A 25,702-nucleotide genomic window follows, 5' to 3' on the forward strand; every position below is an offset into this window, starting at 1 on the left:
AAGAGAGTAAAGAAAGTGCTTTCCTAAAAAGACAAAATCAGGTAAAAATAGCAGCCCCAAAGTAAACCTGACTCAATCACTTAGCAAACAAAAATAACTGGTGAAAGGTGGCTCCTACACCACTGTAACTCAGGAGAGATCCACAGCCAAGGAACGATGTTCATCTGCTACAGGTCCAAACCCCTCTGAAATCCAAACCAAGATTCAGCATCATTGTTCTTTACCTTGGCATGGCTTACTATAAATAACTCTAACAGCAACTTTGATAATTTACACATTTCATCTGTTTACTATCTGATCACTTCCAGTTACCAGTATTCCTGGTGCAGGAGATTCAGAAGCTAAAAAAAATAGTGTTCTTTCTTTTTTAGCAAGTTACAGTCAATAAACAAAAAGTATATCAAGAATGATGAAAAAATACAGGGGAAGTAAGGTCATGGTGAGGGCAGGGAGCTGTTTTAAACAGGAAGGTCAGAGAAGACCACAAGCATGTTATACCTGAGTTGGGAGAGAGTGAGATGTGCTATAAATCAGAGGAGTGTTCTGGTTGGAAGAAGCAGCCAGTGGCCCTGAGATAGAGCATGTCTTATATGTGTGGAATATCAGCAAGGCCAGAAGGAGACCCAGAGACTAAGGGGAGTGGAGGTTGCCTGATGAACTGTCACAATAATGCTACAGATTGGGGGCTCAACAACAAAAAAATTTCTTATATCTCTGGAGACAGAAAGTTGAAACTACTGTGTCTTCTGGTCATTTCTTCATTAGTTTGTAAATGGCACCTTCTCCCTTGTGTGTCTGTGTCCTAATCTCCTCCTAACTGGACGTAGTCAGATGAGAACCCCCTGATGATCTTATTTAAACTTAAAGACCACCTTGATGGTGCTAGGTCCAATGTGGTTACATTCTGAGGCACTGGGGAATAGGACTTCAACATCTGAGTTTGGGGAGAACACAGTTCAGCCTATGAAATGTGTTTATCATGTGAGGTGAAGTTGGACTGATGGCAGATTTCATGGATCTCATAGAGTATCAAAGAAGTATGGCTTCTCCTGTCATTAGGGGACATAGTGATATTTTGAGAGTTTTAGAGCACAGTAATGGCTGTGGGGAAGACTGCGCAGTTATGCAAGGATGCGAGAAGACTCGGTGAAGAAGCTGCTGAGCTTCAACCAGAATGGTCCTGGTGAGCAGAAGGTGGTTTCTGTTTTCAAGGGAACCAATAGGATCAGGTCAGTATTTGCACCTGGGATGGGAGGATTAAGACAATGACTGCTGAGATTTGGGGCTTGAAGAAGTGGAAGAATGAAATTAAATAAATGGGATTTCCTTTATCAAGAAAGAAAAATGGCCAGGTGGGGTGCTACACACCTATAATCCTAGCAGCTCTGGAGGCTGAGACAGGAGGATCACACCTTAAAATCCAGCATCAGCAAAAGCAAGACTCCAAGCACTCAGTGAGATTTTGTCTCTAAATAAAATACAAAATAGGACTGGGGATGTGGCTCAGTGGTTGAGTGCCCCTATCCTCAATCTCTGCCCCCTTCCCCCACAAAAAAAAGAAAGAAAGGAAAGAAGGAAGGAAGAAAGTGGGGAAGAGATGTTTATAGGAAAATTTTCAATAGTTGAGATTTATACATCATCTTTAAAAATATAAACATATTTGAAACTGACAAAAAGTATCTAAGAACAATACAGATGAAATCCTACTCTTCTCACCTGGATTCCCCTGTGTTACATGTCATTCCATATGCAGCCCCTGCTTTCTTCTCTGCTGTTTCTTACACAGACTTTTCTGCCATCATGTGCTACTGCAACCTCCAATCAGGGAGGACATGCCATCATCTGCACTCCACAGTTCACGCCACAGATATTGGTTTGCCAATATCCAATCAGGGCTACTCAGACTTCCCCAGCTCTCCCTACTGTCTCTGTTTCCTGCCTTTTTGGTATCCTCTACAGAAATATATTTTTCCTGTGTTTTTTCAATCTGAAAATGAATGGTGTGTCACACTACAGGGTTATGCCAGTGCATGTTGTATGAGCTGACTCAGGCATGAAAGGATGCTGAGTTCTCGGTGAAACACACCTGGGCATGCAACCTACAGAGCCTTTATCATCTAATTGTGGTGCACATATATGTATACATAGATGCTTCCTAAAAATACATGCATGAGCAGAGATATATCTATATTTATTGCTATTTCTGTTATTGAATACATTGAAAAGGCCAGGAACTCATAACAACATTTCTGATGCCAATCTGACACCTCTGTCTCACTTTTAGTCTTTGCTATTTTCACATTTGTAAGTGACTTCAGACATGGAGATATTCAACTCCCATTATCTCAAAATATGTACTTACTTTCTTATGCAGTAATTTATTTGTTTAAGGAAGCCAATCTCCTGGTAGCTATGGTCTCTCCCTTTGTCCACCACCTCTAGGAACTCCTCTGTCCCATTGTTTTAAGCTGCCAATCACACTACTTTCAAGGCCTCCCTTCTGTCACAACCTTGCTTCCTCTGATACCCATGACTCTTTGAGCAAGTCTCTATGCTACAAGAGAGGAAACAACAAGAATTGAAGATATGTATGGATTTAAAGTTCTTAAGTTTAAGATGTCATTTACACATATAAGTGAAGATGCAAAGATATGGGTCTGGAGTTCAGGCCCCATTACAGAACATATGTAGGATATTTTTATTCACAGACACTTTCTTTGTGGATTGCTCTGCTTAGCACACAGTCCTCTTTCCTCATGCCCAGAGCTTTGGTCAGTCCTTCCCGAGCACTGCTGAGCATACTCATCACCTGGGGACTTGTTGAAATGCAGATCCTGTTTCTCTAGGTTCCTGGAAGGAATCAAAGTTCTCTACAGTAGTTTTAAGGAATTACTGACACTGATTCAGTCCTCAGGCCCCACTTTGAGTGTTAGAACTCTCAGGTATCCCATGTCCATCTTCCAGTCCTTTCTCAGCTTCTTATTGTGTTGACTTAATTTCCAGTTTCTTTTGGAAGGGTTCAACATGGTCCTGTTTGGTCCTCTCTATTAGTTATCTTCTTCACCCAAAACAACAGCAACACAAGCACACACATAGACACTGCTTGTTGTGTTACACAGAAACACTTCTTATAGTTCTGAATTTTAGACCTGTTCCCTTCACACTTTGTTCACCTTGTATCTCTTTTCTTAGCTCACTATCATTGGGAATTTGGATATTCTACTTTTATTACCTCCAGAATGGGTTATCACTTTCCCTTTTTTGTTTACAAGGAGCCATTAACTTCTTCAAATCCAATCATATTGAAATTATAGATCTTATCTCTTGTTTCTCTTTGAGGAAGATCATCTTTGGATATATTAGATATACTAGGTGCTTGTCAAATTCTTAAATTGAAGTGATTCTCCTCATAAAATATTTACAAAACAGTTTGGGAAAGTTTTTTTTTTTGCCTTTGTTTCTTATACCCATAAGTAATAATTCCTATAACAGGTAGGTGAGAAATGTTTCTACCGTAAAATCAAACCAGACTCAGATTCCAGCCTTGCCATTTAGTAACTGTGAGCCATTGGTTAGTTACTTTACCTTTGAACTTTATATGTCAAAAGAAGAAAATGCTAATATTATAATAGCCTTGTGAAAACATTGTGGAAACTCAATTTATCTCTAAAACATATAGCTAATGCTAAATAATATTCAAAGTGCTTAACAGTATTAATATATTCAAGGTAGGATGAAAAGCAATTACTAAAGAGCCAGGATACTTAAAAGATCAATGAAAATTTGTATATGACCATCCTTTTAATACTTCATTGATAACTAGTTTCAAATTGAGTATACTCAAAGATAATCTAAGATACTTGTTAATAATATGGACTCTCTATTCCAACCACCAGAGATTGTATACCAATTTCTCTGAATTCACTGTCTCATAAAACTCTCTAGGAAACTGCATTTTCACCAATTTTTAGTCAATTATAGACTGCTAAAGCAATAACTTTAAGATTCTTTAGTCTTTTAATAAAAGCATTGAATTTAAATATTCTCAACTACCATGTATGTAATGAGTTGAGATAAGAAATTTGTAATAGAAAATCAAGTTGAACTGAGAGAAAAAGCTCTACTGGAAGAAATAGCTATTTTACAAAATATTGCAAGGTTCAGATATTTTGGATGGGGGATACGGGGGATTGAACTCAGGGACACTTGACCACTAAGCCATTACCCCAGTCCTATTTTGTATTTTTATAAAGACAGGGTCTCACTGAGTGCATAGTGCCTGCTTTTTCTGTGGCTGGCTTTGAACTTTGATCCTCCTGTCTCAGCCGCCTGAGCCACTGGGATTATAGTCGCACATCACCGTACCAGCAAGGTTCAGATGATTAATAATTTATTATTTTCCTTTTTCACTTAGGATTTCTGAGCAGGGATGCACGATCATCTTCTCCATCAATCTGCCTCGCTATTCGATCTTCCAGCTGTTTGACAGCCTTACCATACTGGCCTCAGGAGAACTAATGCATCACGGTCCTGCCCAAAGAACTTTAGAGTACTTTGAGTCTGCAGGTGTGGTTAAACATTTTAAACCCTAGATCCTTCATTCATAGACTCCTGGCAAAGCAGAGGAGTCCCTAGGAGTGCTATGGGAATGCTCTTTGATCTTGCATAGGCTTAACTGGGGTGACTCCACTCTAAAACATCTTTGGTCAGTTCAATGCCAGAATATTTTTTCATTTTGCAGCATTTGCTTGTTTTTCAGGCCTCTCCCCTTTTCCTGTCTTATTTGACTATGCATGGTGTGTGTGTGTGTGTGTGTGTGTGTGTGTGTGTGTGTGTGTGTTCATGGGACTGTTTTCTCCTTTTCAGTTATGTTGACCTTTCCCTGAAAGTTCAGTAATTAACATGTTGGACTCACACTTAGTATTCTGTCAGTTGAATTCTTTTGAAAAGTTCCAAACTATTGCCTTTTTAAACATGTAACAGATTGTGATATTGCAGTGTTTCCCCTGACACATAATCTTGCTCTGCCTTCTTCAGGGCTCATGGAAATGTTTCTTAGAAACATTAAATTAAATATTTAAGTATTGAATGGTTTTCCCTGAAACTGATATAATGGGCCAAAATTTTTGGTCTGTCTGGTTCTTTCTATTTCAGACTGAGTACTCTGATTTCTTTAATGGTTTACCTATCTGTTTCACTTCAGGGATATGTGGATATGATGATAGATGTTTATCCATGACCCCAAATGAAGTTGTAAATAAGCATTCCTTCTTAATTTGTTTTTATTAAATATCTGTCACTTAAAAAAACATCAAACACATGTGAGTTGGGAATCCAGGGAATATGAACTAAAGAGTCAGAGCTCAGGCCAAATTTAGATGTTGAGGTGAGAGGTCAGGTTTGCTGTGCTGGTCATGTTCTCTCAATAATGCTTTTCTGAGAATTTGATGTCTATTTGGAATTATGGCAGCTTGAGAGATGATCATTTGAAACTCTAAATTTAGTAGGTTGCAAAGCAACATCTGCTAACATAGCTACTGCTGTTCCAGTATTCTCTAGGTGAACTCAGAGAGCACAGTTCACCAGAAATTAATATCCGTTCTAGGATCTACATTTAGATTTTTGAAGAAGTACTAATACACAGTAGAGCATATTGATAGCTGCTTGGATTTTGAATTTTTATGAGAGGTAAGACCTAATTTAAGATGTACTAAAGAGTCCAAGAATAGTTTGGAATACATTTTTTTGTTTTATTTCTTTTTTTGCCCGAGAAAGTTGTTGAAAAGTTATGTGATTGAATAAAGAAGAGGAAAGGATAAATTAGAGAGGGCAGAAGAGAGCAAGAAGATGAGGAAAAAGTTGTTCAGTCTGCCTTCCCTACCCCTCATCTCCAGCATCCTCTGCATGTATGTCTTCTTTACCTTCCAAGACTATCAGCTTGAGTTCTTGGGGTGTCTTATTTTGCAGGTTTTCCCTGTGAGTTCTACACTAATCCTGCAGAAATATTCCTGGACTTCTTTCATGGTGTAATAAAGAGAGAGTCAGAAGAACATGAAGGTATGTGAACCTTTCACATTTTCACATTTTTTGCCAGAGGTTTAGCAAAGAGGTGATTCATGAAAACATGACCTTGTGAATTTACATATTAATGTGATAAACAAATAGACTTTGTCAGTGAATGCTGTGGGCATTTTTATTTGTGAATGTACATGCTAATTCCTTTTTGTACTCAAGCTTCAAAATATAGGAGTTGTACAAATAAAAGGTCAAGAGAAAACTTGTGAAATCAGGAGTAATTTGTTTATAATGAGTTAGTACTCTATGCAGCAATCTGTGACCTGTTATCCTCTTCCATTCCAAAGCTAACAAGACTGAAATGCCTTCAAAGACAGATGATTCACAGATAAAAGAATTAGCTAATAATTTTGCCAAGTTCACTTTCTACAAAGACATAAAAACTGAACTGCATGAATTCAAAAGGAATGAGAATAAGAGGTGAGAATAAGAGGTCAGGAAGGAGATTCCTTATGTTACCTCCTTTGGTCATCAGCTTATTAGCCTCACCAAGCGTTCATTCCAAAGCTTTGCATAAATGAGGTAAGTGACAAATTCTTTCAATTATGCTGTGAAATACCCATGTGAGAGCTATTTGTTTCTAATATGGACTTATGCAGGATTATTTTTTCTTCTACCCATCCTTCCATTTATTTGTCACACCCCCTCCGTTTGGAATTTAGAAACAGCCAATCAATCTAGTGTATTATCTTTGATATAAATGGTCCCCCAAAACTCATGGTTTAAGGCTTGTCTTCAAAGGAACAATATTCAGAGGTTGGGCTCTTTGGAAGTGGCTGTATCATTTGACATCATCAATGGACTAATCCTTTGATGGATTCATAATTTCATGACATTATAGGAGGTGATGTAAACTGTACCAATCAGGATCTAGTGAGAGGAAGTAGGTCAAGGTTGCCTGCCTTGGAAGGGTTATGTTGTCCCTGACATCTTCCTTGCTCTGTTTCCAAACTGCCATGAGATGAGCAGCTTTCAGCCTCCACACCCACATGCCTTGAAGTTTTGCCCCACCTTACTCTTAAAAACCAGCAGAATCTGAACTGACATGTCTAAAACTGTGAGTCAAAATAAAATTTCTCTCATACTTGGTTTTCATGTTGCTGTGACCAGTATCCTGACAAAAACAACTTAGAGAAAAAAAAACATTTATTTGGGGATCATGGCTTCAGAAGTTTCAATTCATAGAGAAGTGACTGTATTGTTCTGGGCCCATGATAAGGCAGCACATTATGGAGGAAGGGCTCAGCATAAAATGCTGTCCAGCTCATGATGGGGTCAAGAAGCAGAGAGAGGGAGCAGGGCTGCAGGAAGAACAATGCTTTCAGGGCACCCTCTGCTTTACTTTGAGTGACTCATCTCTTTTAGCCACAGCCCACCTGCCTGCAGTTACTGCACAGTCAATCCATTCAAACTAGGACAGACAAATTAGATTACACAATTCAATCATTCACCTGTGAATTTTCCTGTATTATCATAGGAGCTTTGGGGGGACACCTAATGTCCAACCATAACATGTTCTTTCTTGGTATTTTAATTTTTTATTTTTGTCACAGTGATAAAAGTTGAGAAACACAACAGGTAAAAAGCAATTGAGTTTTTACTCATGTAAAGCTCTTTAAGTGGCTTCTGTACTATATAACTCAAAAATGTTGATGATATATATATACACTATAATGGATAATGTTAGTCAAAATTTTATTTATTAAAAATGCTCAGACAGATAACATCAACCACATATGGAATTTGCTGAGAGCTGTCCATTGTCATTTATTGATTAATTCCAAAGATACATTGAAATATCATGTGTTCCATTTGGAGACTCTACTACACTAGTGAATGAAATGTGTAAACATAAAAATCTCTACTTGTGTAGACCTTTTTTCCATATGAGGGAGGGGAAATGATAGATGAATAAATAAAATACAGACTATGTCAGATGGTAGAATGAACTATGCAGAAGGAAAGAGAGCAATCGTAGAAATGAAGAAGAGAGAAGGCTTGAAATGGGGAGAAGACGATTGATTTGCCATTAAATCAGGTGTTGAAGGAACCCAGTGTCATTTATATTCCTGAAGGTAGTTTCTCCTGTCCACTGTCTGAGGGAGGAGACTGTAGGCAGAATGCTATTCCTCAGGACTGAACCTCCTCATTGAGAGATTTTAATATTGGCAAAGCAATAGATAACTCAAAGTACGTGTGGTTTATGCACAGGAAGTAACCAGATGCAACAAGAATATTCATGGTGGGGTTCATTGTCTTAAATAAGATATGATGGTGTTCTTTTCTCCTTTTGATCTACTTTGTGGTAGGTGTTTTCAGTCCTCCAGGTTTTTATTTTATTTTGTTTGTTTGTTGCAATACTGAGGATTGAACTCAGAACTTCACACATGCTAGGTAAGTGCTCTGCTTTTGGACTATATCTCTGGCCTATTTATTAGTTAATCTTAATCCCTATGTCACACAAAACACTGTTCCTTCAGTAAATTTGTCCAACATTTGGAGGTAAATCAATTTAGCTGGTTATTATTGTCCAACATTTGTAGGGAAATCAATTTAGCTGGTTATTATTTTATTGACATTTTCATTGTCAATCATTGCATTTCTGTGTATTAAGATATGGCATGTTGTTGGCTTAATTAATTGACTTCTCAGCATAAGCACCACATTTTCATATTTAAGTATTGTTGCTCTCCAGTTGTACCTGAGGGCCTGCATCCCCATTTCAGTGATGATGTTCATTGTTTCAGACTTCTTTAGTCTATGTGATTTGGCATTTCTCTCAAGCACTTTTGTGTCCCATTGTTCAAGGACAATATTTTATTCTTAGATCATCAATTTGACATCATTTGGAAAAATGTCAGGCCAATTAGATGCATTAACTTTGGCAGCCCATTTTTCAACAGGAAGATGCAGTATAATAAGCTGATTCTTCAGAGTGATTTATTCATTAGGCTTTTCTTGTCTCTAAAACTGATTTTTAAGTGTCTTATCCAAGAAACATATGGTATTCTGGGCAAGATGTTATTAGAACACAGGTGTTTTTACATCAGGATTATGAGTGTTTTGAGCCTTGGCTTCCTTAAGAGTCAAACAGCAGGCCCAGAGCCTCCAGGTAGCACATTCAGCCTACTTGTCTCATTATTGAACTCGGTTCTCCAAAAGTAATTCCAGCAATGTTCAGGGAAGCAATAGTCTCTACCATAAGGGAAGAACCTTGTAGATCCCTGAGCTCAGTGGAACAACTCTTGTTCAGGATTTTAAATGTTGAAATGTTAGCTCAGGAGCAGGCAAACCCATTTAGGTAAAACCTCAGAAGTTATTTGTTTTAGACTTTCATGGTCACATATGTCATTTGTTTCACAAAGTCTACTCTGGCATTTCATGATTAAAGCAGCCACAGCTAACATATGAGAAAATGAACATTGCAGCATTCCAAGAAACTTTATTTAAAGACATTGATTTTGAAATTTATATTGAAAGAAATATTATTCTTGACCTTTTACCTCCCAAGTAAAAAAAAATGGAAAAACCAAACTATTGGGTTTTGGCCCATAGTTTGCTGATCCTTGATATAAGTGGGGTTTTGTTTTGTTTTGTTTTGTTTGGTACTGAGGATTTAACAGTGGGGGGCTATACCACTGAGACATATTCCCACACCTTTTCACATTTTTTTAAGACAGGGTGATGCTATGCGTATTAGGGCCTTGGTAAATTTCTGAGGCTGGCTTTAAATTTGCCATCCTCTTGTCTTAGTCTCTCAATTCACCAGGAGTACAGGCATGTGCCACCATGCCTGGCTCTGACATTGAGTCCTTAATCTTGTATGATTTTCATTTTTGTAAGTTTTGTGAAATGGAGTTATTTAAATGTAGAAGATATACAATCAATCAACAAATATATGAAAAAATATTATTCATTATCGCTAGCAATTAGAAAAAATTCAAATCAAAACTAATGCTTTCCTGGTGACATTCCTTAATTTATTGCCTGATTTTTTGTATTTTGTTGCAAACTAGTTATTTGTTGACATGATTCAGACTTGACATTTAACCAGATATGTTGGGAAGGTATAGGAATGAATGGATTATCTGAAAATAAAAGGTTTATTGTTCATTTAAGTCTACTTTGAAAACATTCTCCTTAATCTCTCTGAGATTCATTGTCTATATTTGCATACTAAATATTTGACTATGCATTCAATTTTTTAAATTAAATTATTTATTTATCCCAATTTGTTATATATGATACCAGAATGCAATTCATTTCATATTACACATATAGAACACAATTTTTAAAGTCTCTGGTTGTACCCAAATATTTTCACACCATTCGTGTCTTCATACATGTACTTAGGGTAATGATGTCTAACACATTCCACCATCTTTCCTACCCCCAAACCCCCTCCTTTCCTCCCCTGCCCCTTTCCCCTATCTAAAGTTCCTCCATTCCTCCCATGCTCTGAGTGCCATTGCCATTATGAGACAGCAACCTCATATCAAAGGATACATTCAGCTTTTGGGTTTTGGGGATTGGCTTACTTCACTTAGCATTGTATTCTCTGACTCCATCCATTTACCTGCAAATGCCATGATTTTAGTCTCTTTTAGTGCTGAATAATGTTCCACTGTGTATATATACCAAAGTTTCCGTATCCATTCATCTACTGAAGGGCATCTGGTTGGCTCCACAATTTAGCTATTATGAATTGTGGTGCTATAAACATTGATGTGGTTATGTAGTATGCTGTTTCTAGGTCCTTTGGGTATAAACAGAAGAGTGGAACAGCTGGGTCAAATGGTAGTTACATTCCAAGTTTTCCAAGGAGTCTCTAAACTGCTTTCCATATTGGCTGCATAAATTTGAGGTCCCAATGTACGAGTGTGCCTTTTTCCCCACATCCTCACCAAGACTTACTGTTGTTTGTATTCTTAATAGTTGCCATTCTGACTGGAGTGAGTGGAAATCTTAGAGTAGTTTGATTTGCATTTTTCTAATTGCTAGTGATGATGAATATTTTTTCATATATTTGTTGATTGATTGTATACCCTCTTTTGAGAAGTCCTTGGCTCACTTATTGATTGGATTATTTATTTATTTTTTTGGTGTTAAGATTTTGAGTGCTTTATATATCCTAGAGTTAGTGTTCTATCTGATGTGCTTGTGGTAAATATTTGCTCCGATTCTGTAGGCTCTCTATTCACCTCACTGATTTTTTTTTTTTTTTTTTGCTGAGAAGAAGCTTTTTAGCTTGAATCCATCCCAATAATTGATTTGTGGTTTTAATTCTTGTGCTATAGGAGTCTTATTAAGAAAGTTGGGGCCTAATACAACATAATGAAGATGTGGCCTGGTTTTTCTTCCAATAGACACAAGGTCTCTGGTTTAATTCCGAGGTCCTTGATCCACTTTGAGTTTTGTGCATGGTGAGAGATAGGGGTTTAATTTCATTGTGTTACATGTGGAGTTCCAGTTTTCCCAGCACCATTTGTTGAAGAGGCTATCTTTTCTCCAATATAAGTGTTTGGCACCTTTGTCTAATATGAGATAGCTATAATTATGTGGGTTTGTCTCTGTGTCCTCTATTCTGTCTACCTGTATAGTTTAAGGTCTGGAATAGTAATACCACCGGCTTCAGTCTTCTTGCTAAATATTATGCATTCAATTTTTAATTTTTTTAGTGCAAGCTACAAATATCCATCAATCCATACCTTGAGATGTGTTGTTTAAATACTTCTGGAAAAAGGGAGAATGACATAGTTGAAGAATTTCTCATCTTGATCTGTTTTGAACAGAGACCATTTGTACATATACAAAAAGCTCATAGTTACGTTCATCTACTCTGTTGTGAAATATTCAGTTTACTCAATGGCTTTGTTTTTATTCATGCAAGAAGATACAACACATGTGAGCTTCTTAAAAGCATGGAATGATCATGGATTCATCATTTTGTCATTATATTTGAAAACTGGCTAAAAATCACTAAGGAATATCCAAATGATAATATTCAGTCAGTGAAAGAAATGAAGAGTGAATGCAAGAGAAATGAAGGATGCAGAGTGTCTAATTTGAAGTCCGAATATCTTGACAGTTATACAATGGGAAAGCATAGACTCTTGCTTATATGTGCATGCTGCATGTTGGTAGAGCCATTAGCATAGATTTTGGAAACTTGATTAGTAATAAAGAGCAGATTCTGAGGGTCTTGGGGGCTATAGCAGAGGAATGGATTCCTACCTTCACCCCAAATTTCTGTATTATTAGCAAAGGACATTTCATAGGTGAAACATTTCACTAATCTTCTTTCCAGAGTCTGGTCTTCACAAATAATTCTTTTTTGTTCTTTTCTTTGCATGTTGCCTGCATTTTTGCCATTTACAAATTAGTTCATGGCTTGATACTGTTGTAATATTGAGATTTTTTCTTAAACTTTGATTATTGCAAGATAACTGGTAGGTATTTAGTTTTCTTTACATTCCTATCTCCTGTATTATTATATTTAACTCACATAATTATAAGAATTCTTTACATAAAATATGTCTTCATGTAACCCTGATCTTTTGCCAACTTAAGCACCTTTAAAAGAGTTTTTATTCTAAGAGGAAATGTAACATTGTTCCATTTTCTCTGGGAGGTATATAGACTGAGTAGGTGAAGATGGGTGGGAAAGGCAAAGAATTGGCAGCTCAGGTGTTTCAAGTTATCTGTAAGCCTCATTGGCTGGGAATGAAAGACCAGAAATATGAGCAGAGATGGTAATGGGAGGATTTGGGTAACCCCATCTGGCCAAGTACTTTGGTGACAGTGACAATGCACTTTTCCTGTGTAGTTTGGGATTCCCCACATGTTAGCTAGGTGCATTCCACTTCTTCCTTATCATTCAAAATTCCATTCTTAGAATTTGGATGTGACATTAAAATTTTATGTATTTCTTTCCATTGCAGTGATGGGGATCAAACCCCAGGTCTGGCACATGGTAGGCAACAGTCTTTTGCTTAGCTACATCTACAGCCCTCAAATTTCCTTTATTTCTCACAATTAGAGTGAAGTCATCTTGTTTTAATTTGAATCTCTTGAAGTTTAAAGCTGTACACGTTCACTGGCATGAAAGTTGAAATTTTAGTTTAAGTCAGCATTCTTATTTTGTTCCCAAAACATCTCCCTCATATGCCTTCCTCACACAGCTACCCTGTATGGTATCTGTGGACAGAGATTGGTAGACACAGGGAAGAAACTTATCTCATCAGGTCATCTGCTCTCTTGTCCTGTCAGTACCCAAAACACAGAATCCTGACATTCTGAATTTAATTTAGAAAATGTTGTAATAATAACCACTGTCTGATAATTCCCCAGTGACTCTGGCCAATCCATTTAAAGTGTGTATTTCAGTGGAGAGATTTGATTAGGTAATAAAAAGTTTTACCTGTAATTGAAATTTTTTCTTTCTAATTTTCATTTTTCTCTTTGAAAAGATAATTGTCACAATGGTTTTGGGACTGGTTACAGGCACCATTATCCTTTTGCTGAGAGATGATTGTACTGAAATCCGAAATAGGTAAGTAAATTTGAATCTCAGTTTTGGGAAAATGCTCTTACTTTGATGAAACTAATGAAAATCCATTCAGAATTTGAATTTATGAAAATACAGGGTAAACATTGCTGTTTTATTATGGGGTAGAATCAGATAGTGTATTGAAACGTGAATGGAAGTGTTAATTTTCGGTTTCACATTTGTATGTACGTGTGTAAATTACACATCATGGACATATCCTAACCATTTTGAAGTGCACAGTTTAGTGCCAAAATGTCCATTTATGTTGTCACCTGTCAACACCATCCAACTGCTGACCATTTCTTTATCTTCTCAGGTGCAATCTTCAACCCACCTCAGAGTAACTACCAATACTCATCATTGCCACCTCTGCAACCATCTGCAACTTTCTGTCTCTGAATGTGGCCATTCTAGGAAACTTATCAATGTGAAGTCATACAATACTTGTCTTTTCATGACTGACTTATTTTCCTCAGCATAAAGTCCTTAAGTTTCTTCCAGTTGTAGCATGTGTTATATTCTTTTTTTAAAGCTAAATAATATATGTGTAGAAACTACATTTTATTTATCCACTCATCCATTGCTGAAAATCAGGGTTGCTTACACCTTTGAACTATTGTAGTCATGTTGCTATGGGTGGGCACACACTTGTCTGAATCTTTCTTTCAACAGTCATTTGGGGCAGATACCCAGCAGTGGAATTGCTGGGTCATGTGGTAATTTTTTGAATACCTGCCAAAGCCTCTCCTACTGCATTTTACATTCTTAACAGCAACACATAAAGTTACAATATCTTCTCATTCTCACAAAAACTTACTTTGTTTTCAAATAACAGAGATCCACATGATCTTTGGAGAGATGTTTGTTTTTATTCCTTTGCCAATTTTTAAGTTGCATTCTTTGGTTTTGGGATGTTTTGTTGTTGATGATGATTGGAATTCTTTATAGTTATGGGTTATTCATTCATTTTCAGATATATGATTTACAAATACTTTATTCCATTTTGTGGGGTTTTTTTGCACTCAGTTCATAATGCCTTTTATGCTGAGATGTTTTTGATTATCAAATATACTTTTGCTGTGTTTTCTTTGGTGGTTTGTGAGTTTCCTCAATTTTGGTGTTTGCATGACTTGGGAGTTTAAGATTTATGGATGGGAGTCAGTTGTTCCTAAGTCTGCATGGAAAGCACTTACATTAGTGTTCTGCTCCTTTATAGTTTCAGTCATAATGTGCCCTTAAAACTCTTATTCCTAGGTGTCATTTTAAACAGCTGGCTCATGTTCTAAACATAGATTCTCAACATTCCAGAATTCATGGTTCTCATCACAATTCATATATACAGAAACACTTCTCACTAGGCACTGAGCTTCATGTTTGACAGCTATGGCTAATGTTAACTCCCAAGGGTCAGAGGAGTGAGTGGTCTCATCCCCATTTTCCTGTTGAGAACAGTGGAGCTTGATCTTTGTCCCAGATGATGATCCTGATCCAAATAATGAGATGGTGTTTTGTTTGTTGTTTTATTTTGTTTTTGTTTTTGTACTGGGAATTGAACCCAAGAATTGAAGGACATGACAACTGTCCTGGGGGAGAAACAGTGTTAATCTTGATCCCCACAGGTAGGGAAGGAGGAAAGGAAAAGACTAAAGAAAAGGAAAGGAAAAGCCTAAGAAAAAGAAAAGGAAGAGATTTCAGTTTTTTAAAAAGCCTCCTGTGTTTGAGAAGCAAGATGCATACCAAAAGCCTGAAGTGAACTCTGGATACAGGCAAATTGTTTTTAAATGAAAAATAACCATAAAAATTCTTTCTTTAAATTTATTTATTAAAGTGAATTTTCCTTTTTGTTGAAGTATATGGTGTTTTCTTACAAAAAGATGACTATTACAGCTGTTTTCCAGAGTTAAGTCACTTTTTTACCTTCTTCAGGAAGAGATCTCTGGATTTGTTTTTTTACAACTGTTAGTGTCTGTGCCCTGTGTACATGCTATTTCTTAACAAAGCTCAGCAGAATCACAGGGTTTTGAGTCCATGAAACCTGTATACGGTGCAGCAAGAAGACTGTATTGAGGAATCTGTCATCAACTGCAGTTTGAAAGAAGTGAAAAGCTGACCACCACAGCTTTTCGTCAAAAACTTCAGAGAAATTCATGAGTGTAGTCATTTCTTCAGATGTTTTCTGGAGAAATTGGACATTAACCTTATTTTAATTTGCATTTTTTACTATCATTAGCTACTTTTATTTAGAATATTTGGACTATGTGAGAGTAGCCTCTGTGTGTGGCTCATCTACCTCTGCTTTGGATGATCAGGTGATTAGTGATGACTGTTTGGGTAAGAAAATGAAGTCTCAGCTTCTTCTCTGGAACCACGGGGTTAGAACTTTCTTTGGGCAGGAATATCCATCCTTCATTTGACATTGCTGTGAAGGCCACTGGTTTAGGACTATTCTTGGAATCAAGTGGTGTCTTAGCAATTCCTCTTACCTATGTAACTGAGGAACTGGGTTTGAATCCTGTGTAGAGCATGAGCCACTTTGACTTTAGGGCCTTAATGTGTTGTTTTGACAGCTAAACAAATTAGGAAAATGATTTTTTTTAAAGGATCTATTAATCCCACTTCAGGGTGTTCACACAAAATATTTGAAGTCAATTAGTTGAAGAGGGATCTGCGCTCCCGTGTTCATTGTAGTCCTGTGCACAACAGTCAATTTGGACATCAATCTAAGAGTCTGTCAGCTAACAAACAGATAAGGAAAATGGGTGAATGCCCCAGAGAATGCTGTTCAGCCACAGGAAAGGAGTTTTACAATTTGTGACACCATAGACGAAATTGAGAACGTTATGCTATGTAAAGTGATCCAGACTGAGAAAGACAAAAGCCACATGTTCTTTGCTTATATGTAAATTCTGACACTTTTAGTCTTTTAAAGACAGAGTAGAATGGTGTATGCCAGAATGGAGTATGTGAAGGTCAAAGGTACAAATCTTAGGAAGGCAGGAAGAATAGGATCTTCTTTCTATTGAGATACATTGAACAGGGTGGTGAATGCAGTACATAATAGTGTAGAATTCAAAATTGCTGAGCATAAACTCCAAATGTTCTCACCATAAAAATGATGAAAATTAAAGTATATGAACTTTAAAAGCAATGGATCTCCATAATAGATTCATTTTATTATTCTTTGACAGTTTACTCTCTAGGGATGTTTTTTTCTCAGTCCTTTTCATTTTGTGAGACAGAGTCTCATTAAGTTGATTTGAGCCTCCCTAAATAGCTGAGGTTGGCCTTGAACTTGTAATCCTCCTAATGCAGCCTCCTGAGTGCCTGAGAATACAGGTATAAGCCACCATACCCAACTAGCATCGTATTCTTGAAGGATAACTTCACTTTGTGCCCCACGAATGTTTGAGTATAGTTTGTCAATTTATAAATAAAAATAAATCTGATCTGTATTTATACATGGCACATGAATTGCCCCCTTAAAAAGCATTGAGTGCATTAAACATTTTTCATAATAAAAACCTGTTTATTATGACGTAAATCATCTTCTGTCTTAGAAGGGTTTTTACTGTTTTCTTTTTCAGAATTATGAATATTACTGTATTGTTAAATGTGAGAAAAAATTTAATTGAATTTTTCTTCTATTCCGTTGTTTCCCCATGGACCTTTAGCTTGATACTAGGTTTACTAGGTACTAAAACTTATTTGGCTGTTTGTCTCTTCCATTCTTTTTAATTATTGATGAACTTTCATATTTAAAACAGCCTGCCCTCTTAGTTCTTCATTTCTTAGGTGTGATAAATATCTGTCTAGAGAAGCCAGGCTGCACCATAATTTTCTGTTGATGAGAGGCTGTTGTGGAAAAGGATGGACTTAAGTGGGTGATTTGAAGTGATGTAGAGTGTTTATTTAAATTGAAAGTACACATTCACACACACATCTGAATGAAGTAAAGTGTGCTTACTGCTTGTAGGGAGGATAGCTGTTTTTATAACATAGATATAGGCTGGGAAAGCATGATGATGTATAGGTTTCAAATAAACCTTCTCATGTGCATGAATAAAAAGTTTTCTATAAACTCTTTAAGGCAGTTGGAATTGTTCACTTGTGTTTACATTTGAAAAACTTTCTCTTGTTTTTAAGTAATTTAAATGATGTACATATATCCTCTCTTTACATGTTTATAGTAATATCAGTTTAGTTGTCTGATTAGGCAGGGAAGCCCATGTTTTAAGGATGTTGACAAACTCCCATGAAATCCTTATTTCACTTGAAATATAAACTAGCTGAACACTTTTCTTGCTAACCCTCAATTATTTTATTGATATACATATTAATAGTCTTCACACAGGTGATCAAATTGATTTTTATTATGAATAAATATCAGTTTGATTTTTTTATCACTTTGGAAACCCCATAGGAAGGTGGTTGTTCCAAATCAAGGATGGTGTCCAGGCTTTCTGGTGGTCTTGTGTAGTTCTGGCATTTTCTTTCCACATGCCTTTACTCTTTTGTTACTTCACTTCAAAACCAAATTGAATTGAATACCTTAACCCTTTGGAGCTCTATTTAACTTAAAGTTTCTCTTCATACATTAGCAATGATACTCAGGATTTTTGTGAGTTAAATTCAAGGTGAAAGTATTTTATAACCTAAGTGTTAGCACAGGCTGTCATAGCAATGCACCAGACTTGGGGACTTACAGGACAAAGCTTTGTTTTGTTTTATTTGTAGAGTCTGGGAGTTTGGGTTCAGAACTCACTTCCAGCAGTAGGCTCCTGGGAGGGTCCCGCTCTGCCTATAGATGGCGCCTTCACCCTGCATCTCTCATGGCATAGAGTTTTTGGGGTTTCTTGCCCTTACCAGGGCACTGGTCCCATCATGGGGGCTCCACTCTCATGACCTTGCCTAAACCTCATTACTTAAGTTACCAATCTCAAAAAACAAGTGCCAAATGTTTTCTCTGACATAAGGTAACTGACTCATAGTTGGGTAGGGATGGGAGAATGGGAGGAATAGATGAACTCTAAATAGGGCAGAGGGGTGGGAGGAGAAAGGAAGGGACATAGGGTTAGAAATGATGGTGAATTTGATGGACATCATTATCCAAAGTACATGTATGAAGATACGGGTTGGTGTGAACATACTTCATATACAACCAGAGGTATGAAAAATTGTGGTCTATATGTGTAATATGAATTGTAATGCATTCCACTGTCATTTCCTTACAAAATAAATAAATACATAAAATTTAAATATGTACCTCTCGGTACTATTGCATTGGAGGTTATTTCTTTATCATATGAATTTTAGTGAATACAAGTCAGTGCACAGCAGTCCACACAGAAATTTCAATATGTACTATAGTGTGGAGTAACCAGGGCACCACTGAGGACACTCAGGGAGAGCCCTGATGGGCTGATGCTTTCCTGTCTGTTTAAATGGAAAAGTTCCACTTTGTAAAAAAAAAGTCTTTGATTTTACATTAATTCTGGAAGGAGTTCTGAGGGACAAAACCACCCTAAGAGCTCTGATTTGACTGAGCTGCTTTTATTCCCATTTTCTCTTGACAGAGCACTGATGCTCTTCTTCCTGATGGTCTACCTGTGTCACAGAAGAACATTGGCAGTGGATCTCTTCACGATCAAGAAGAAGCGGTTTGTGTGAGTTGGACTCTGTTTAGGGAAGGGGCATTGCAGCCTGGTGGGCAAACTGCTCACATCCAGAATTGGGCCAAGGATTTCATAATGGGGATAACTGGAAAATTTATTTTCTTCTCATTTCTTTCCCATATCTTATGTTTAAAATTGTCATATTTAAATTCTGTCTATTTATCTTGTACATCAAAAGCTTTTGAAGTATATATAGTTTACCAACATTATTTGAGAAAAGCAGTCTTCAATGGAGTGGAAAACCAAGAGCATATGAGGTCTGCTACTAAGGGAAAAAAATATCAAGGTTTGGGTGTGGTCAGCAAGTCCCCATTTTGCAGAGAAAGTGAGGAATAAAAACGTTGAGAATTGTCTTTGGTTTTGAGAAAGTAATAGGTCATAAAGCCCCTCTCAAGGAAAATTCAGGAGCTTTGGTAGATATTTAAGTGTTAAGTAACAAATTGGAGATGGGATATGAAGTTTACAAAGTATGTGGCCAAGCACAGCCCTGAGTAGATCAAAGAATGGAGAGAGCCAGAGGGCAGCCTTACAGGAAAGAGCAGGATGGTTTTGTTTATTGTAGTTTTCAAAGATGGAGGAGATTTGCCCATGCCTACATGCCCAGGAGTGGGATCACCACAGAGGGAAGGAATGAAGGTAGTGGTGAAAGAGTTTGGAATTTGGAAAGAGAGGCATTAGGAATAGCAAAGATTAAGGTTTGGTATCTGACAAGGGTATCTTGTTGAAAGGCATGATCATTTTCTTGCTTCAACATCAGAATAGATTTGAAAAGAGGTTTTGGGATCTTCATCTATGTTGGACAGAGGATGATTTTTTTGTTCTCTTACTGTTTGCTTAATATTATACTGATATTGGCACAATTAATATTCACAAGTACACAGGGAGCTACACCAGCTGTACTCATCCCTTCTTTTCTTTAAGGATCAAAGCTATGGATGGAGACTTTCTTTGTCTTGTGTATAACAACTTCACCTTCATATTCACTGGTGGGAAGAAGAAAAGCTTCCTTTTTGGAGGAAAGGGGTACTGGGGATTGAATTGAGAGGCTTTTGACCACTGAGCCACATCCCCATGCCTATTTTGTGTTTTATTTAGAGACAAAGTCTCACTGAGTTGCTTAGCACCTCTCTTTTGCTGAGGGTTGCTTTAAACTTGCAATCCTCCTGTCTCAGCCTTTAGAGCCTCTAGGATTACAGGCATGCACCAGCGTGCCAAGCCAAGCCAGAAAAGCCTCTTTTACCAAGCCTCTATTACCACTAATATTACCCCTTTCCAGTGAGCTAACCTCAGAGGAAAAGCAGAGGATCCGAGGAGAGTGAGGAAATGCAGACTCTGTGTTCCTGGAGGGGTGATATGGGACCAGAGGGGATGGAAGCAGAAAGGGTGCTGCCATGAGAGAGGTTCATAGTATGGGGCTGATGTCCCAGAGAGGATGCACCTGCGATGGGGAAGGACATGGGGGGATGAGCACAGAGCTTGTGGGCAGCTGCAGGGTTAGACCTGGTGGCAGCAGGTATCTAAACAGCATCTTATCTGGACTGTGCCTTTTTAAACTAACATGGCCTGTGTGGTGTATGTTTTTATTCTATAGACATGAGTTCATCAGTGGGTATTACAGAGTGTCATCTTATTTCTTTGGAAGTCTTTTGCTTGATTTACTACTCGAGATGATATTGACAAGTTTTATATTTATTTATACACTATACTTCATGGCCGGTAAGTAACACAACAAAGAGAATATGTCTTTACTTTTGGATATGTGGAGAAGTTAACTTCTGTTTGCAAACATGTATTTTGTTCCCCAAATGGAAAAGCAATCTATAAGGGAGAAAGCATGTGTCTATTGGGTTCTCTATAAATAGCTGGTTAATGTGGACACTCTTTTCTAGACTTTTCCAAACTGAACTATTAAAACGACTTATAAAATAGAAATTTACCTATCACCACTTATAAAATTATACAGATGCTATGTGTTTTAACACAAATATGGTCCAAATTTATAAAATTATTTGAAACTGTGTTAGAGGAGCCAGGATATTTATTGCCTTTTTCTACGTTTTTTTCTCTCTCTCTGTATATATTTCAATATAGAGATAAAATATCAATAGGAAGTGTTACCTCTAATATCTGTAGAGACATATATATAGAGATAAGAAATCATTATACACTTATATTCTCTTCCTGTTTACTTTTCTAAATAGATAAAGATGATAACTTTGGGGTTTATTGATTTAATGAAATTACTTGTTTGATGAAGTAGACAATATCATTTGTGAATTATACTCTGGGTTTACCCCAGACTCATTGAGTTATCATTTCCATAATTTTCACTGATACACACATACGAACACACACACAAACACGTACATTCACACACATCAAAAGTTTCTTTAACAACCCACTATAGAGTTTGAATCATTAATAGAGCTTAGACTTTCCATTTTAGAAATATATGTATGTGATAAGAATTATTCATGGAATCTGGAGCCCTGAACTCCTATCAGTGTTTTTGCAACTGTCCCCAAATCTTCAGATCATATGACACAAAGCATTAGCTCATGATAATTATAAACTACTTTAAGAACTTAACAGCCCTATTCGCAATCACAGAGCCATGTGGCAATTTGTCTATGAGGACTTAGTGATACTTCCTCTCAGTTATATGGAGGGAAATAATGCAATTGGTGACCCAGGGCGTTAGGACAGAGGATGATTATTTTTGTTCTCTTACTGTTTGCTTAATATTATCCGATATTTGCACAATAAATATTTACAAGTACACACCAGCTGGACTCATCCCTTCTTTTCTTTAAGGATCAAAGCCACAGACGGAGACTTTCTTTGTCATAACCGTTACCCTCCTTATCTTTGGTTTTTCATCCATTTTCATGACCCTGGCTCTAGCAGCAGGTTATAGTAAAGTCTCTATACAAGGAAATGTTGTGGACACCTATTTTACATTTATGCTGGTGAGTGTGAACTGTGCTTCTCTGGGACAGAATTTTTCCCCTTGTTTGTCCCTTCACCTTCTGTCATGTAAAACCAGGTTTGAGGATTGTGTGGGTGGGTCTCTGATGTTTCAAGGAGGTTATATATTGAAACAGTTTACATTAGAGAATGTGCAACTTTTCTTCTTCCTCTTATCCAGTCTTTTTTTTTTGATAGTTTCTAATGTAGTTATTTAACATCAGCCCCATGTACTTATTAATGAGCTTTTAAAAGGGACTTCTTGTCCTTCATAAGTTGGGATTTCAAAACCCAGAAAAATTGACTGATTCCCTTACAAAAAACATAGATCTCTGCCTGCCTTTCATGCTGGTGTTAGAGAACTGCCAGCTGTGTAAGCAGCAGAGGTGGTTTGGTTGGATTCACTACTGCCCAAGCTGAAAGTAAGCTCCCTGAGAAGTTTATTAGGGGTGTCTAATCAGATGCCTCTTGCACTTTGAAAATGTTTTAAAATTTATTGGAAAATTCTAAAGTCCATAGTATTAGGTCACCTGTTGTGTGGGTTACTGAGAATCCTCTTACAATAATGTATTTCTGTTTTATGCTTTTAAAAAAAGTTGCTTAATCTATCATGCTCCTAAATCTTGCCCTCACTTAGATGAATCAACAGATAAACAGAACAAATGATCACATTCCCTCCACTACTATGTCAGTTATGCAGACATGCTCAACCTACAGAAGGAAACGATGTCTTTCAATGACATTTATGGAGCACATATTCTTTTTAAGAATTGTTTATTATCATTTTCCTCTGACCCCTGCAGGAACAGGTGATGTCAAATCCACTGCCCACAGCGAGGAAACTCGGGGGTTGAGCCCCAGCCGAGCCCAGGCTGGTGGTCCTCTGGTCTCCCAGGCTCGCCCCACCTGAAGAAATGAGTGTGGCTTAGCTCCAAGTAAGAGCACAGTGTATGTATCCAACTTGCCCTTTTCCCTGACAAACAATGATTTATAATGGATATTTTCCAAGTATGGCAAAGTTGTGAAGGTTACTATAATGATAGACAATGATACCAGGAAAAGTAAAGGGGTTGCATTTATTTTATTTTTGGATAAAGACTCTGCACAAAACTGCACAAGGGCAATAAACAACAAACAGTTGTTTGGTAGAGTGATAAAGGCAAGCATTGCTATTGACAATGGAAGAGCAGCGGAGTTCATCAGGAGGCGAAACTACTTTGATAAATCTAAGTGTTATGAATGTGGGGAAAGTGGACCCTTAAGTTATGCCTGTACTAAAAATATGCTTGGAAAACAGGAGCCTCCAAAGAAGAAAGGAAAAAAAAAAGAAAATTCCTGAACCAGAAGAAGAAATTGAGGAAGTAGAAGAAAGTGAAGATGAAGGGGAAGATCCTGCTCTTGACAGTCTCAGTCAGGCCATTGCATTTCAGCAAGCCAAAATTGAAGAAGAACAAAACAAATGGCAACCCAGTGCAGGGGGTCCTTCAACATCAGATGATTCAGGACGCCCAAGGCTAAAGAAAAGTACATATTTCAGTGATGAGGAAGAACTTAGTGATTAAAATTGTATTTATTATGTAAATATTTTAAAAATAAAATCTTGGAGTATAAACTTAATTTGGGAAGTAAAGATTACTTTTAGTATTTGAACATAAGAATACTTAATATCAAATAGTTTTGTACTATAAAATAGTTCGTAGGAAATTTAAAAATAATTTTAAAGCATCATGTTTCTCTTTTGCCTTAGCAAAGTACAGGTTGAGCATCTTCATTCAAAAGTCCAAAATAATTCAAAATGCCCCCAAATCCAAAACTTTGAGCACCAATATGCCACCTGAGGTGGAAAATTCCATACCATAAAACTTTGTTTCTTCCACTTTATTAAATACATATATAAGCCATGTGTGGTGGCAAACACCTATAATCCCAGTGACTTGGGAGACTGAGGGAGAAGGATCGCAAGTTCCAGGACAATTAAACAATAGCAAAATTCTATTTTCAAGATAAAAAATATATAAAGGGAATATAGTTTCAGTGGTAGAGAGCTTCTGGGCTCAAATCCCATTACTGCAAAAAATAAAAATTTGTTAAAATAAAAATGTATAAAATTACCTTCAGGTTATGTGTAAAAATATAGGAAACATCAATGAATTTCATGTTTAGACTTAGATCTCATCCCTAAAATATCTCATTATATATGTATAAATACTCCAAAATACTTGTGGGTTCAAGCATTTTTGATAAGGAATTCTCGACCTGTACTAAAAATCAGGATGTTAATAATAATCTTGTAAAGAACTAATTGTAATAAAAATAAGAAAAATATGATAGTAATATTATTGTTATCCCATGGGAAAAGGCAGATATTCAAATGACTTATTTAAAAACTTGATATTAAAAACTTTATTCATATCCAATTGGATTACTTGAGGGTTTGCAAATAAATTTAATCTCAAAAAAAAGAATTGTTTATTATTGAGTTATAGTTATCCATAATATTGGGATTCATTTGGGTTTAACTATTCCAGCATAGCTGAGCACATACTATTGCCAAAGTTGTGTTCTTCTGTTTCTGAATTTGGAGATGAATATGAATATGAATATCATTAAAAAAGTGATGTCTTGTTTTTATATCATCTATTGTAACAAAAATGTATTTCAATAAAAAAAGATGTTTTGTTTTTTTTGATACTTGATTGTTTTTTTTATTTAAAGGTTTCCATGTATAATTTTAAAAGATAGTCATGAAATTGCATTTCACTCAGGATTGCCATGTTATGTATCAGGCACATGTTAGGTCAATTCTGATATATGCAGGTACACCAACACTATCATTGCTATGCATATCCCAGCACACCCTGTACAAGCTAGGACAAGTGTTGTGTGGATTCCTTAGCAGTCCCTCTAGTTCATCTCCAGCATTCCTTCCTGAGTCAGCATTACACTGCTGCTTTTTTATAGCTTAAAATGAAAAGATTCATTATGTATTCTGTGTACTACACTGCATTCTGCTGTTTATCAGTTCTAGGCTTTGGGTAACCTGAAACCTGCAATTCTGAAGCCCAAATTATTATTAACATCATGGATACAACATGCAAACTTTGTAAAAAACAACACTTATTGATGTATGGAAGTAAAGAGGGATATGTGTTGCTCAGGAATGTTCTGTATATGTTTCTAGATTTCTAAGATTTTTAGGGGCAACATATGGTAGAGATATAATTAGACTAGTGAGTACAGTCAGCCCTTCAAATACATACTTTATGAATTATAAGATGCAATTGACGACAAACAAAACTTACAAAACAAGTACTATGTCTGCACAATTTTTTATTCATTATTCTCTAAACTATTTAGTGTGTATAAGTTATATATCTATGGTATAAAATACATACATAGCATTCCTATTCTATTAAGTATTATAAGAAATATGGAGCTA

The 25,702-nt window shown here is 36.7% G+C and overlaps 1 pseudogene; it reads left to right on the forward strand.

The window, feature by feature from the left end:
* The first annotated feature begins 1,131 nt into the window (after positions 1–1,131).
* On the forward strand, positions 1,132–23,881 carry LOC143405706 (zinc finger CCHC-type and RNA-binding motif-containing protein 1-like; annotated as a pseudogene).
* The last annotated feature ends 1,821 nt before the right edge of the window (positions 23,882–25,702 follow it).

Source organism: Callospermophilus lateralis, chromosome 8 (genome assembly GCF_048772815.1).
Source record: "Callospermophilus lateralis isolate mCalLat2 chromosome 8, mCalLat2.hap1, whole genome shotgun sequence".
Lineage (NCBI taxonomy): Eukaryota > Metazoa > Chordata > Mammalia > Rodentia > Sciuridae > Callospermophilus > Callospermophilus lateralis.